Source organism: Phoxinus phoxinus (assembly GCF_949152265.1).
Source record: "Phoxinus phoxinus genome assembly, chromosome: 1".
Lineage (NCBI taxonomy): Eukaryota > Metazoa > Chordata > Actinopteri > Cypriniformes > Leuciscidae > Phoxinus > Phoxinus phoxinus.
In genome coordinates this window covers 25,016,922-25,033,245 of record NC_136876.1, presented here as the reverse complement: position 1 = coordinate 25,033,245, position 16,324 = coordinate 25,016,922, and positions in this window count along the sequence as shown.

The window sequence follows — 16,324 nt, the reverse complement described above, 5'->3', positions numbered from 1 at the left end:
CAATTAGGGCATTTATGTAGCTTTTATAAACATGCCTTAATAAAAAAAACATTACTGGTGTGCATCTTGACACTCCTCCATAGCTATTCAGTCAATGCATTCCTCTTTTGTCGCTCAACTGTCATATTCTGCAGTGATTACAGAGCAGGCAAACTTTGCTCATGCTATATTTAAATCCACTATGTGTTATGAAGTGCCATTGTTCAATTAAAGACAGCAGAAATACAACTAAGAAACTTCTGAAAGCATTGCCAAGAGAAATGCCTATGAGCCGCTTTTACCCAGCCCAGATTTATTCTGTAAAAAACATTACAAAGGCAAGTAATGCAGGTAAAAACAGTTTTTTCTCTGCCTGTCTTGGACATTTTAGATGTGTGTGCTTGTGTTGACAAAACAAGCACAGATGGATGTAATAAAAAAAAAATTAAAGCAGTAAAATGTGTATTTACCATTAGGTCTTTAAAAATTTTAAACTGCAAGATTTTGGAGTAAAAGTTACAGCACGTTAGGACATTGCTAGGGTGCCATAAATGTCATAATAAAATACTTAAATAATAAAATAAAATACTGCTGCAGTGCATTAAGGGTGAAGTGTGTAATTTAGTAGCATCACCAAATGGAACTGCCGTCTACCACTGGTCTAACAAACATACAGTCCCATCCCAAAATCATACCAAATGTTGCAATGTTGGGCAGCTCAAACTTTTCGGGGAAATCAACCCATGAATGGCTTATCAAAAAGTTACACCCGTCACCTCTATGCTTCGTTTACAATTTAAAAGGTTCTGGTTTCGATCAGACATAGCAGGTTTATGTGCTCAGACTTTGTGCTGGATGCCTGGATGCTTCTGGCTCAGTCAGTGCAGTGATGTGGAAACTCTGGAGATCTCGACAGCTGTGAAACAGCAGGCTGACTGCCAAACAGCGCAGAATAAGGTGGAGCCAAAAACTGGGGTGGCCCCACCGTGGCCTCTCTAAACCCTCTGCACTATAGTCTAGCATTGTGCTTTATCTCTGCCTAATGAAAAATGGAACAAGACTATTCCATTTCATGCATCGGGAATCTGTACGCATGAATGCAGGATCAGAGCACAGTATGTGAACTAATTATTGTTTGTTTATAGTCTATCATCCTTCCATTGTACTTCCAAGTCAGTCTTCTCCCATCTTATCACTATTGTCAAATATAAGTTTTAATGACTGAAAGTTTTAGCATAAGTTCTGCCGGGAAGACTCAATTGTTACGTCTTTTTACCTTCTCATCTATCCATTTACATTTACATTTATGCATTTAGCAGACGCTTTTATCCAAAGCGACTTACATTGCATTCAAGATACACATTTTACATTTTTGTCAGTTCTTGCTTTCCCTGGGAAATCCAATATCCAATCATATCCAATCATATTCTTATACTCGTGGTATAAAAGATTGGTACTTACACACTGCTGACGCTTCCATTCACCTCCATCCTCCCCACCACCACCAAGACGGGTCTTTCCCTCCTCCCCACCACCACCAACACGGGTCTTTCCCTCCTCCCCACCACCACCAACACGGGTCTTTCCCTCCTCCCCACCACCACCAAGACGGGTCTTTCCCTCCATCCACCCCACCACCACCAGGATGTTCCCTTCCCATACCTCACAGGGGGTCGGCTGCGCCCCTGCCTTCGTCTTCAGGCAGGATATGCAGAGTCCGGACCCTCGGATTGCAAGCTACGAACGGGGCCAACGCCAAAGAACTTGATTGCTTGCTGGGCTGTTAATAAATGTCACAATATTTATTCTCCCGAGTCTTTCTGGTAGAACTACAAACCATCTCCAAGTTAAGGCTGAATTGTGTTCTTTTTCTTGAATTGCAAAAATAATGACTGCTTTCAAACAGGTTCTCTGAAAACTGTTCCCTGTCTCGCATTGGTCATTTAAGTGAAAGTAACATGTGAAGGCCAAGTATGGTATCCCATACTCTGAATTTGTCCTCTGCATTTAACCCATCCAAGTTAGGGCACACATATTAGGAGTAGTGAGTAGTGAACAAACATACAACAAACTGTTAGCACACAAACACACACCCGGAGCAGAGGCAGCCTCAGTCATTTTCTGCCAGTATTGAGAGTCGAAGCCGCAACCTTCAGCTTTGATATAGCGCTACAGTGTGTTAAACTTTTTGGGGAAATCAACCTAGAAAAAGGCTTCCCTAAAATGTAATGGTTAATTTCTATAAAAGTGATCCTTCACATTTCAAACAACTCTAATGAATCATATTCATGTGTTCTTAGGTGGGTGAACAAACCAAACGGCCTGAATAATCAGGATTCTTGAGCAGCCAAGGTAACAAAGTGCAGACGAGGAAGGTCAGAAGCGACAGGCTGTTTTGGGAAGAATGCTGTGAGTGATGACCTGGTCACAGGTGGAGAAGTACAGCAATAAAACCCTGGGGGGTTGAAGTGGGTTGGACTACACCATGTCTCTGAACTTTTTTAAAGCAACAAGACTGTTTGTTTCCACGATAAAGAGTTTGTTTCCTAATAAGTTCATCTAATTGACCATGTATGCAAAATGCCATGTCACAACTAACCTGGAACAATAGAATACAAAAAAAATCATAGCTAAAAACTTCTTTTAAAAGGCAAAAAAACTACATTAACAATTCCTATAGAAATTCATGTACCTTTTAAAATACTTTGTAATTCAGAAAAGTATACAGTACTTGATAATAAAAATAATATTTACAGTTATTTTAATTTTGAAAGTATCTTAGAGAAAATATATGCATGTTTCCAGTTGTTTTCCAATTTTTTCATTCAAAATATAAATATATTTTTGAAAATCTGTATGTATAATACTATAAAAATATATTATCTTACAATAATTAACAATTAATTCAATAGCTCTTATTAATTGAATTAAAAATTATTGAATTAATAAAAAAAAAAAAAAAAAAAAATTATATTGGAATAATGTTTTTTCTAATAACTTACAAAAAGTATTTTTTATGTCAGTGATGTTACCACGTTATATATAAAAAAAACCTTTTATATTAATTGTATTACCAGCTTTTGAATATACGTCCAGAGTCAGTGTAAAACATAACCTACTCCAAAACATAAACAATACTATGTTATGGAAGATCCATTTATGTATTTTATGATTCCTGCTGAGAACATAAGCTGGTGTTAAACTCTAAGCTCTCTGTGCGTCCTGCATGGAGACACCGCCCATTTGCTCGAGGGGAAATGGGGGTAAAAAGCTATTGTGTTAGCAGTAAAACCAGTTCTAACACTCCCTCCTACACAGTGAACAGCACAACATTCATTTTGCTGGACATGTTTTCCATACAATTTGCATTTAATCTTTCGTTCATTTGTTTAAAAACGTGTGACCCACAGGAGAGCATTTGAGCAGAGGAGTCAAGAGCTCTCCAGCCTCCTGACAGAGGCTCCTCTTTCACACTGACATAAGCAGAATGAATTGCTTTCTCCCTGTTCTGATTAAGCTCAAGAGCTCTCGTAGCCCTGCGGAAGTGGAAGGAAATGAAGACAAAAGTGGCCTTACTGATGAATATGAATGAAAGATTTATAAAAGAGCTCTAATTGTACCTAAGCTTCTGAACAGAGTGTAGTTCCTGTCAGTTGTTGGAGCAGTTCTCCTTGTGCCAGCAGCTCAACTGATTTTGTGCGCTTCTGGCCATTGACCTTGAGACCACACCTTCAGAATCTACATACCTCAAAAACTTTGATGAATAATGAAATACAATATATAGGTCAATAAACCAGAGAATAAACTTGGTCCTATATTAGATGGATGATCACCTGGGTTAAGGAACACTCATAAGAATAAGCTCCTCAATACACAAGCTGGAATTTGAAATAAATTGGTCACCATTCACAGGATGTTGAAGTGAAATTTCACAAGGACTAGTCTAAATTCGGGGAAATTAGATCATTCTGGGAAATTAAGCTCTTCCTCCATGTTCCATACAATGATACTGATAGTTAATTTATGAAAAATAACATTGCATCAAAATCCAATAACACAAATGTGTTTTCTCTATTATTGGTTCAAGCTCGCCCACTCAAAAACCTTAAAGCTACACTGTGTAGGAATTACTCCCATCTAGCGGTGAGATTATGATATGACTACCAACTGAATATTACTTTCTAGCCCCTCCCATTCCGAGGGCGTTTTAACTTCTACGGTGGCCGTATTATTTCAAATCTGCCGGTGTTGTGCCGAATTTCGACCCCCTGCCAAATTATTACCCCCCTCGTTGAAGTCAGTACCTGATTGCCTAATCCTAACCCCACCCCTAATACTAACCCCTCCCCCACAACTAATCCTAAACCTACCAATGGTCGAAATTCGGCACAACACCGGCTGTCGCGAGTAATCTCTCCGTCGCATTCGTCACGGTGCCACTGAGTGTAAAAACGCAAAAGGCGAAGCTTGAATTTCCAGTATGTCCCTCTTTGGCTAATGTATTTTCAAGATGGAGGCGCAACATAGCTTCTGCCATTCGAGCGACACGTGCTGTGTTCCAGTCCACTTTTAGACATGCACTTGCGAACTTCCATAAGCACTTCCCCTCGGGGGAATCAACTTAATATGTACACTTAAGGCACCTATATGTCCCACAATGCAGTACGATTGTGATGTCACCACAGATCTCATCTAATCACCCCCACAACAAACAACTCCATGATATATAAAAAAATGTTTACACAAAATTGAAAACAGCCCAAACACACCTATATACATTTGGATGCTGCATTAAACAAATTATTAAAGGGAAAAGAAATGTAAATAATAAATCAACTCCATAGCTGATTCCAAGTGATCAAGGGGTTAGGACGTTCCAATTCAGGTCATTGCAGTTTCCGCCAGTAGTGGCACTCGTGCAATGTAGGCAATGACATACATCCGAGTGAACGTCACGGAGGGAAGTTAGCGAGTGAAGGGCATGACAATTTTGGACTGGAACGCAGCCAAGTTAGCGAGTGAAGGGCATGACAATAGGCTTGTTTGAGATGAGCAAAATCTGCACAGAACCGATCACCGGTGATCACCGCGAGATGCATGCCGGTTAGAAATGTGTCGGAGTGCGGTCCGCCTTGCTCTGATGTCATGCTGACGTATGTAAAAACACTCTCGCAATCGCAAGCCGCACGTGTCGGATTCTGCAGTCGAGCGCAGTTGCTCTCCACTGACTGCGCTGATCAAGAGTGCGATGGGAAACGACTTGCTGACGACACAGCTTGATGCTCATTGGTTTAAACAACTGTATTGTTCTCTTTTAAAATGTTTGAATTTAAAACTCTGATTTCGTGTTTTTATGTGTATAAATTATGTGTGAGTATTCCCAAAATCTCTGACAGTGTGATCTCAATATGGGTTATTTGATTGTTGTCATATTTATAAAAACAAAAACAAAAACAAAAAACATATGTTATTAAAGTAAAAATTATTGATAAACACGTCTTTACGTATTACGTAAGTAATTAAATAACAAGGACTTTGAGTTTCTTGTTCATTATATTTATTTTCTTATAAAAGCAACAGAACTAAAATTACATCCAGTTTATTAGCAACACCGTGCACGAGCGTGAATCCCGCAAAATCCGCCTTTGATCTCACAGGTGTCTGATCCACTACGAGAAGAAAGATCTGTCCGGCTTGCCTGCACTTTTTTCACTCCTCCCATCACTGCAGCCACCTACTCTCGCATACATTTCAGGCAAGGCAAGGCGCATCTCAAACAAGCCTTTTGGACTGGAACCGCATCGCTCGTATGTATTATAAATGAAAGATTCTACGCTTACAAGAATATTTGATTAGTTGATATAAGTAATTATACATTAATGAGCACATATAGTTTTGAAAGAACAAAGTCTTTTTTGCTAAGAATCAACTTAAATTACACAGTGTAGCTTTAACTTAGAAGATTTTTTTACAATTCTTTCCTTCAAACTAAAATTACCTTCATTGTGTTTTTACAGTAGCTGTTGTAACAAAAAATGTGTTTATATGTGCTTAGTCAACTTTAAACAACATGTGTTTAGTCAACTTTAAACATTTAAAGTTAAACGTGAACTTTAAGCTTTGAACCAATGACAGGAAAATCCGTACGACAAATGACAAATGTGATCTCAAATCAGGGCAAACTGTCACAATATGCATTAACTATTTATTCTATTTATGTATGCAAAAAAACAGTGGTTATAATTATTTTTTTGTAGCCAATGCTAAGTATCCACACAAATTCTGTATGGAATTTATGATGAAAAATATTCAATAGAGTAAAAGAAGTGACCGCTCGCCTCCGTCTCACCTTAAAATTAAATACAAAATTGTATAATTTCCAACATTTGACCACTACTATCAGTAGTTATAATTTGTCCTTTATTTTTATTCAATTTTACTTCTACCTTCATAAATTCTAATATTACAACCTGTTTGCTTGCTTCATTGATTTTAAAATCAACGTTTAACACATTTAAAATTAAACTACAATTGAAAAGGTATTCTCATTTCAATTCTGAACAACTGCACACACTTCTGATTGACTTGTAAAACTCATGACAAGAACCAACAGAGCCTCTTTGTCACTGAACATCTCTCACTGGTTAGAATATCCCAGGGTTGAATTACACTGCAAGAACACTTCTAACACACCTTCAATTAATCAGCATTCAGCTACAGACTATCTGAATGTCTGCCACACTCTTCAGATGTGATGGCAATAAAAATCCATTGGCAGATGTCTATGATTTGTAAGCTGGGAGTGTGTTTGCACAGCTGTTTGAGGTCATTGCAGGCAATCTCCCCTGAGACGAACATCTACTGGTGCCTCCTTAAAAGTGACTGATGATCTAGTAGCCCAGTATACAACATCCCTGCCAGTCCTGCACAATTCAAAGAGGGAAACACGCGTAACTGGCATTGTAAGGAAATGCATGTCTAGATCTTTCCTTTGCTAGGAATGGATTAAACTTATACTAGCAGAGTGCAACCAAAATAGAAAGCTTCCTTCCTCGCAACTGCGCAGGGTTGAGTGTTTTCCTGGAGTAACTGTGTAATAAATGGTAGTTGCAAGGCAAATTGGCTTGTTGCCCATAGTGACTTGCCATACAGTACATAGCCAGTTTGACCTCAGACACCTGACCTGGATAGTTTATTGGGTTAAATTTGGCCTGACCATACGGTTTACATATATGGGAGGGACTGAAGTGTTGGGGATCACATACACAGCATTTTCCATTCTGGCACCCACACATTCCTACATGCCAAATTTGTTTCAGCCTCAATGCTGAAACATCTTGGAATTTCCTGATTTCACCAACTGAGCTTGAAATGAGCTTGCTATTCCTTTTGTAACAGGTTGACGTTTCAGAACTCAATCAAGTGGGTGTCATTTTCTTCCAGTAAACTATTGAATGACACTTTGCTAATAATGGAGCTTCAGTACATGATCGAAGGATCACTGGAGGGATCCCTGCTGACACAACAGGCACTATGTGTGCAAACAACCTGGATGAAAACACATTTATCTTCTCCAAACAAAAACTAGCTTTAATCTCAAGAATGCTGGCAAACAAAACAAGCCAGCAAAAAGAACGAGATCTGTTCAGAAAAAAACGGTTTTCTAAAATCTACATGAAATCAATCGTGACAAATTTATTTCCCTGCATGTTTTTGGTCTTACTGTGAACAATTCATTGGTGGATGTTTGGAATTTCTAATCAAAATGTACTAACTTGCTCTTCCTCTGAAACAACTTTTCCACTGATGTCACTTAGGCCACGTAGACTATGTTAACCAATAGGCCAAAAAACTATTCACATTGTTTCAGGAATCTCACATTGAGTCTGGTGTGTAACGTCCATTCTCCAAGATTTAATCAATACCAGATGAATAAAATCAAGTCCCGACCCGTACATATTTTCAAGTTGAATTTCTGTTTTCTTTCGGAAATATGTCACATTTATGAAATGAGTTGCAAACAGTTCTGTAAGTAAAAATCCATTATTATGTAAAAACTGTCGATTCTGTTTAAACCTTTCAAGGCAATGACATTTGCTTCTGCTTCAGCAGAAACACAAACTGAAAAAAATAAAGTAAAATATATAGTTTTTTACTTTATTGTTATTTATCTAACTTTTATTTGTATTATTTAATAAATATAAGTATTTATTTTCCTGAATTTTATATACGTTTTACATAAAATCAGAACATTTATTTGAAAACATTTACATTTACATTTAGTCATTTAGCAGACGCCTTTATCCAAAGAGACTTACAACTGAGGACTACAGCAAGCGAGTCATCGTGAAGAGACAAAAAATAACGCAAGAAGTGCTCAAAATACAAAGTTCTGGCATTGCTCAGAGTAGCATAAGCCAAAACAAGGGAGGGTAAAGGAGAGGGTTTTTTTTTTTATGAAAAATTTTATGAAAAATCCTTTACAATTTCTACAGAAAAAATTTATAGGAAAAATACTGCAGTAACCAACGCCGCTGAAAAAGTGTGTGGTACCGGTAACAGTTGCATTGTATTCAGATTGACTTTAAATCAAGGGACTAGACTGCAATCACTCACAACTCTAAATCTCTGTTCCACCCAATAAGTGCAGCAAGGTGAAGACGGGGAACTAAATGACAAGTAGTGCCTTTGATGGTCCAAAGCAGGCCAGAATTTGCATGCATGAGATGTTGAATGGATGGGAAGAGCTGGCAGTCTTAAGGGGTGGTTTGCATGTCACGCATGTGCTGCTTTGTATTGCCGTTGGAAACGGGTCATGCATCATTGTTTGAAAAAATAAATCATAAAGGGGAAGCTGGCTGGGACACCACAACAGTTGTGGAATGAACTGATCCAGATGGACAGAGCACCCAGGTTTGCTAAAATATCCTCACTGTAAAATAATATTCTTACTAATTCTGTGTTCTGCTAAAGAAAGCCATGCAGGGCAAGTTTGGAACGACACAGGGTAGTAAATGATGACAGAATTTGGTGAATTTAAGCTCACTTTGCACATGGAAGAAAAAGATGAACGCTAAATAGTTGGATAATTCTCAGTATATTTTATGAGTTTGTGTGCAGGATGCTGTCCCATAATAGTTTCTGGGGGGATGGAGGGGGAGGGATATATGGTCGCATTATATGATGAACAGATTTAATTTAGGCTTTTATTCACATAATCATTGATCAGCAAACTTCACTCAAGTATGGCAAGCGGAAGCTCAACTGTACTTGCTTGACATGCAAGAACAAAGCTCATTGGTTCTCATGCAGCAAGTATGGTTGAGCTTCTGTTTACCATACTTGAGTGAAGTTTGCTGATCAATGATTATGTGAATAAAAGCCTAGATTAAAGGGGTGGTATAATGCCCTTTTCACAAGATGTAAAATACGTCTCTGATGTCCCCAGAGTGTATATGTGAAGTTTTAGCTAAAAATCATATTTTTATAGCATGTTAAAATTGTCACTTTTTGAGGGTGAGTAAAAACACACCGTTTTTGTGTCTGTCCCTCTAAATACAAATGAGCTGCTGGCCTCAGCACAGGAGGCGGAGCTACAACAGCTTGTGTCCTGAAAATTTAAAAAACTTTACAATTTAAAAGAGACTCAAGAAGAAGTGACAAAATGTAGACAACATGTAGCTTATGTGTAGATATCTTAGTCATTGATTAGCATATTCTGTCTATAAATATATGTATATGATATATATAAGTATATAAGTATATGATAATCTATAAATCGCATTCCCGGGGGTGAGGTTTATGTAAATACCATTATTTGTAACCCCTCCCATCCAATAATCGGAAAGAGCTTTGTGCTTTGTTACTTCCGATAAGAAACAAAGTCTTAGCTTTCAAATTCTCTTAAAATGTGATTTGACAGATAATTATTGTAATTATTATAAATAAGATGTAATTATTATGTCTGAAAATAAATAGCAGTTGAATATAATGTAGTAATGGCTCTGTTGTTAATTTTAACCTCTAATAATAGTAATGCACAAAATGAGAGGTATAGTTTGCAGCATTAGTTATGAAATATATATTTTTTTTCCTTAAGAAAATCAAACCATTGGTATATCGGTAGATATCATTCTGAAAATTTAGTACATACTACACAATCAGTAAAATTCTGTCAAACTGATAAGGTTCCATATGCTTCATTTTGAACACCTCACATATGCAATCTAGTAAATGTTAACTATTTCTTAATGCAGTTATGTGGTTTCAACTAACTTTGCATGTGTGGATGAACTACCACAAAAGATAATTTTGTAAAAAATAAAAAAATAAAAAATAAAAAAAAATCCCCTGAGACCCTGTTAAAACGGTACTCTTCAATTTCCCCAATGTTCAAACCAAATCTATTGTGTGCCCTTACATATGTCTGTTTTGAAGGAATCTTACACCTGGTGGGGTGCACAGGGAAAACTCGTTCAAGCCCGTGCAGCGCTCCTGGTCTGTAAACAATGAATTGGCCTCCTGCTTCAGTGTGGCCTTGAAGTCAGCCAACCAGCTGCCGCATTGTGTCACGTGCATCATTTGGCATTGCTCCAGCATGTTCATTGTCTCATGGATATGAATCAATGCCACACACACACACACACACACACACACACACACACACACACACACACACACACACACACACACAATATACTATATCAGAGAGGTCTACACTAATTGTTGTTTTGCCATTGGCTCTTCTCGTTATAAAGACACGACAAAATCAAAATTGGCTATTCTTATTGTTTATGGAATATTGTAGGGTATTTATACTTTTGATTTATCTGTGCACATCGTTTTTTAAATGTATTACTAATGTGTCCTTGTAATCTTTAATCAAAACAACTTCTCCCTCTTGCAGTGACATCTCTGTGGTGGGCTACATGGCGCGAGCGTGGGACAAATCTGTCACTCACATGAGATCACAGAAATAGCTAACCACAAGCGCACAAAATCAAGTCCCGTCCTACATTTATTCTTGCTCAAGAAGCCGTTTTACTCAGATATACAAAAGGAAATAAACTATCGTAGCTTCCGTTTCATGCCGAAACAGATACCACTTTCTGGAGAAATCTCCAGGCTGGTTCACAGATCTATTGTGGGCTCCTGTCTGACAAAATAAAACGTAAGCAGTGAGAACTGTATTATTATACTATGAAAGGCGTGTAAGGCTCTGACACAGCTGAAAGATTTCATAACAAAGAGTAGACAGCATAAACAAAGGGTGAGATATGGGCCAAACAATAAGCGACTCTATGGAATGTGTATCTTTAAAGATAGGCCTTGACAGCTGAGTATGTGAATGAACACGGGATGGGATTTATGAGAAGCAATACTACAAAATAAAAGGCTCAATGTCATAATGTCATTATTATTACCAACACAAAATTATAAAATCGCATTTTAAGTATAATGGGCAAATCAAAAGCTGAACATTTTTGGAAGATTTCTTGGAAAATCTTTTCTTGAAGAAACAGTTATTAAACTAAAAAAAAATATTATTTACTGTCCTCGTGAGAAAGGGGGGAAAACATGTTTTTCTTTTCACGAATAGCCTAATTATTGAACTGTAAGACACTGCGCGCAGTTTAGTTTGATTCACGGGCAACTGACTCTTAAGGTTTGTTTGAAAATAAACAATTATCACAGGTTTGAACCATGCCAGTCTGACAAACTTTCACTGAATCAGATCTGATTCAATTCACTTACAGAACAGGAAGTTGTCATTACCTTCAGTCAGTGACATTTTGTGCATTGAAACTTAAATCAAATCAGTAATCATTATTTTACTAATTTCTCAATCAATTTCTCTTTTTTGTTTTGTCTATAAAGGCCATATTTATTATATTCTGTAAAGATTTGAAGTATTATTTGGATACAATCTCTACCTCCAGCAATGTTCTTGATTTTAATTTTTAAACAAGACACACATTTTAATAAATTACATTAATACTGGTCTACTGGTCATTAATATTAATTACTGGTCAAAGTTTTTTTTTAATGATTTAAAAAAAAGTGTGTGTGTGTGTGTGTGTGTGTGTGTGTGTGTGCGTGCGTGCGTGCGTTTTATTATTTATTTATATATGGCCTGTTCCAGCTCACTGGCTCTCCTCTCAAGCAAATCTCCTGCAGGGTCTGTGGAAAGAGCTCAAGAACAAATTGTGGCAGGTATGCTGTCATATTCTGACTCTCTCATGTGACTCAAGCAGTCTGACTATGTGGACTGATGTTTCTGTCTGACTCTCTGTTTCTGTTACAGTGCTATGGAGACAAATGAGAAATGTCAAGATTAGCACATTTGTAGTGAGTGAATCCAATCATAGCGATGGCTGGTGCTACCAGCGAGCCACTCCCCCTGGGCAGCAAGCTGGCACTCTGACTGAGTCACTGCAACAATGCACATTTGCATTCTCGCTTTGCTCTTTGCTTTACCAGCACTTTATAAAATTCACTCGCACATCTTGTTGATCTTTCTTTCCACAGAGAGAAATGAATCCTGAACGCAGTCTTATACGGTTCATTTAGCATCTGTTTGGTTATTAATAAAATATTGTCATTGTTTCTTTCAACGATTGCTGCACATACATACTCTGTTGGGATGAATTTAAGGTCAGAATAACACTATGTAGCCTATTCTATCCATCCTAGTATGGTGATTACTGTAATTAACTTCCAAAGAAAAAAGAGCTCCCACACTTAATAGCCTACTAAGCAATGAGTTTACATTGGATGAATTATAGACGACACAGCAAAGACTGGTTTCTCACAAGCATTCCTCCAAATATATTGGATCAAATGAAGTCTTGGCAGAAATCCTGGATCATCCATAACACATCTACTGTTCCACTTGGAATCATCAAGACACTTCATTAAACAGAAGTCATGTTGTTCTAGTACAACAAGTGAGGGCTGTGTATGATGAAAATCCACTGCAGTCCGCATCGCTCTCTAGACGGCTGTACTGGAATACTGGAGATCAACTCTCAATGATCCACAGGGCCGTCACAAGAGAACAATTGTTAACAAGTGTTGAACATGTCTCTGGCCCTTCAGGGTGAGTGCGTCCATGGATATTGGTTGCGCATTCTTCGCTCTCTTGGAGCGCTCGCCGATCATCCTCGTGTTGATTGAAGTATGCTCCACAATTCTTTGTCCTGCCCTTTAAGTGTGGGGTATGGCAAAGCTTCGAAGAGCAAAATCTAATCCCGTAGACAAGACTGCTCGCACTAGCCTTGGAGGCTAATCTGCACAGAAGAGCGAGTGGGCCTGAGGGAAGTGGAGAAGATTTAAGTCTTTGTCCTTGAGGCCTGGGAGAAATGGGCTCTCATCTCAGTTTCTCCACCATGAATCATAAAGCCTTCTTCTCAAAGTGTTTGGGTTGAAGAACAGAATCTCTCATAGCTGCTTAAAGGAAAAGCATGCTCTACTGTAATATTAATAATAATCCTCACCTGAAAAGCAGGGTAATCATGTCCAAATGTGTTTCTTGAACTCTTTTAACTTAGACAGCTGGTCATGAAATCACTTTACCCTCACCAACCAATAGAGATGCAATCCAAAATTGACGTCTCAAAGGGTTTGGGTTGAAGAAGATCTTCTTAAAAGAAAAGAATGCTCTAATAATAATAACACATTAAAATATTAATAATAATAATCCTCACCTGAAAAACAGGGTAATCATGTCCAAATATGTTTCTTGAACTTTTTTAAGTTGTCAGGTGGCCTTGAAGTAATTTTTTCTCACAAAGGTATACACTTTTTCTCAATTGAGGTATAAGGCCCAATATGGACCAATAATATATGGTTTCAAATCGTAAATGAATGTATTGGATGCATACCCACCATGTTTCTTAACTAGATTAACCAGCAAATATATGGGCCCTATGTTGTCCTATGAGAACTTAAGTTAGTTTGAAACACCAAGAACAAGATCCATATTTCAGCTCGCTCAAAACCAAAAATTCACACATTTGGCATCTCAGATCAGTTCCACTGTAAACATGTATATGATCAATAAGTTATGACAACATGTTTTTACATTGCTTTAACTTTTTTATGTTACGCAAGATTCAACATTTTTAAAATTCAGTTTAATGCGATTTAATTTGAAACTACTTAAACATCCAAGTTGATTGTATTTAAATTTTTAAGTAGCTGTTCTTCATTCATTATCAATCATCCATGAGTGTGTATGACTACAAGAAAATAAGGTTTTGAGATGAGATGATTGATGATTCCTTTCTTTGATTCACATAACATAGCACAAGATAAGGGGGCTGCACAAAACACTTGATCCGTCAAATTGAATGAATCTATTAACACTCAAAGCACAAGCTGCACTTTCCATGTCTTGACTTATTCATAACATAGCAATTCTAAACCCCTCATTTCTGGTCTCTGACTCTAATGTAAACATGATAACCATAAGATAAATGAAGAAAAACACTCTCTTCTTCTTGGTCTCAGTACAATAAAACAAAAACACACCCTCCCACACCATTTTGGTGACTGGGTCCATCTTAAGCTAGCCAGGTGGAATAGTTTCCTTGGCAACAAACTGACATTATCTGTGTACTTGCCCTGGGGTAGCTATTTGAGGTTACAAACAGAGACACCTTTATAGACAGACAGCGACTTTCTACCGTTAATGAGTCAGTGCTTTACTATGAATTTGCATGATTTGAGTGCAGGTCATGTTATGTAAGGAGATAACCAATCACAATAATGTGCTTTTTATTCAAAATGTTACTACTTTGTGTTAGTATTCTTGAAGTTTCATGTTGTAGATATTCTCCATAGTTATTTCTCCATAAGTTAGGCATTTATAAATACATAAATGTATACAAATAAATGAATAAATGCAAATAATAAAAACATGAAATTCTCTTTTTCTTCAATGATTCTTTTGTCACCCCCTACAGGACAGCATGAAATATTACAATGCTGTGTGCATGTTATTAAAAACTTTATATAATATTGCTGCACTTTTTACACTTTTTTTCTTTGTCAGTGCTAAATTGCATTTTAAAATTTACATCACTAATATGTTTTACTGCTTTTCAGAGAGAGTTCAGCTTTTGCAAAAAAAAACTAAGTTTTCTGATCAACTCTCTTCCCATGATGCCTGTCTATGGGTGTGTCTCTTCATGGCCAGCTGGCTGCACTCTATAAGCATTTGTGCAGGATATTAAAAAACAAAGGACATCTCATTTAACGTCATGTCCATGGAAACCATGGGGCCCAAAACTCAGATTCGGATCAGCGGGAGCTACAACCGTCGAGAAAACAAACTAACCCCTGCACAAGAGTTTTTTTTTTTTTTTTTTTTTTCAGAAACAGTCAAAATAAAACTTTTTCATGGCTAAACGAACATACAGGACAGAAAATCTCATGTTCAGCTTGAGGTTAATGTTGCAGCACACCTGTTCCACAATATCAATATGTTAAATGTCTGAGAAGTTTAAAGAGTCAATCTCTAAAGCTTTATGAGAGTTGTTGATGACAAACGGTCAGAAGTCAAACAATTATCTTTTGCCTTTTATGTCATTCTCTGGCATTTAAAAAGAAACATCCGTAACTGGGCAATTCAAGCACAAAGCCATCCTGTATACAGTGACACGGCCCTTGGGAGGATGTAGGAAACTGACTCCAGTGTTGCCAGAAAGTAATTTCTGCTTCCTCAAAAGCCCTGTACAAACACTTGAGTTAACCCTTCTGTGACTGGCTATTGTAATAGGATTGGCATTTGTAGTCACAGAGCTACATTCCTTTTGGTTTGCAAAAGCGTTATTACTGACCTGTCATCCACTTTCACTCCAGTAGGCAGAAGGCCACACTATTTTACTTTTAGACAAATATTGAGACACCAAGAAATCTACAATTAACCACTTAACATGCCACATACTGAAATTGTTTTAAAAGGATGACTACAAAGTGGACATTTAAGTAAGAGTTATATTATTGTATGCTCATTTTGTACAAACGTATCTGCATAGACTGGTTAGCCTACCACCTAGAAATGAGAAGTAATTCAGAGAAAAATTCTGCCTCCAGAGCACATCAGATAAAGATTTAAGAAATCCTTAAATAAGCAAACCATAAATTACCCAACAGTCTGTATGCATACTGTATATGTCGATTATTATTATTTTTGTCATGTTTGTTATATAATTTTTAATTAGAGTGGGAATTAATTTAATGTTAACTTGACTGACTGTTTAATTTCCTCTTTAAGTGGTCCCTGATCTGAATTAAATTGATCAAATATGTTTATATTTTACTTCTCACTGTGAGTCAAAAT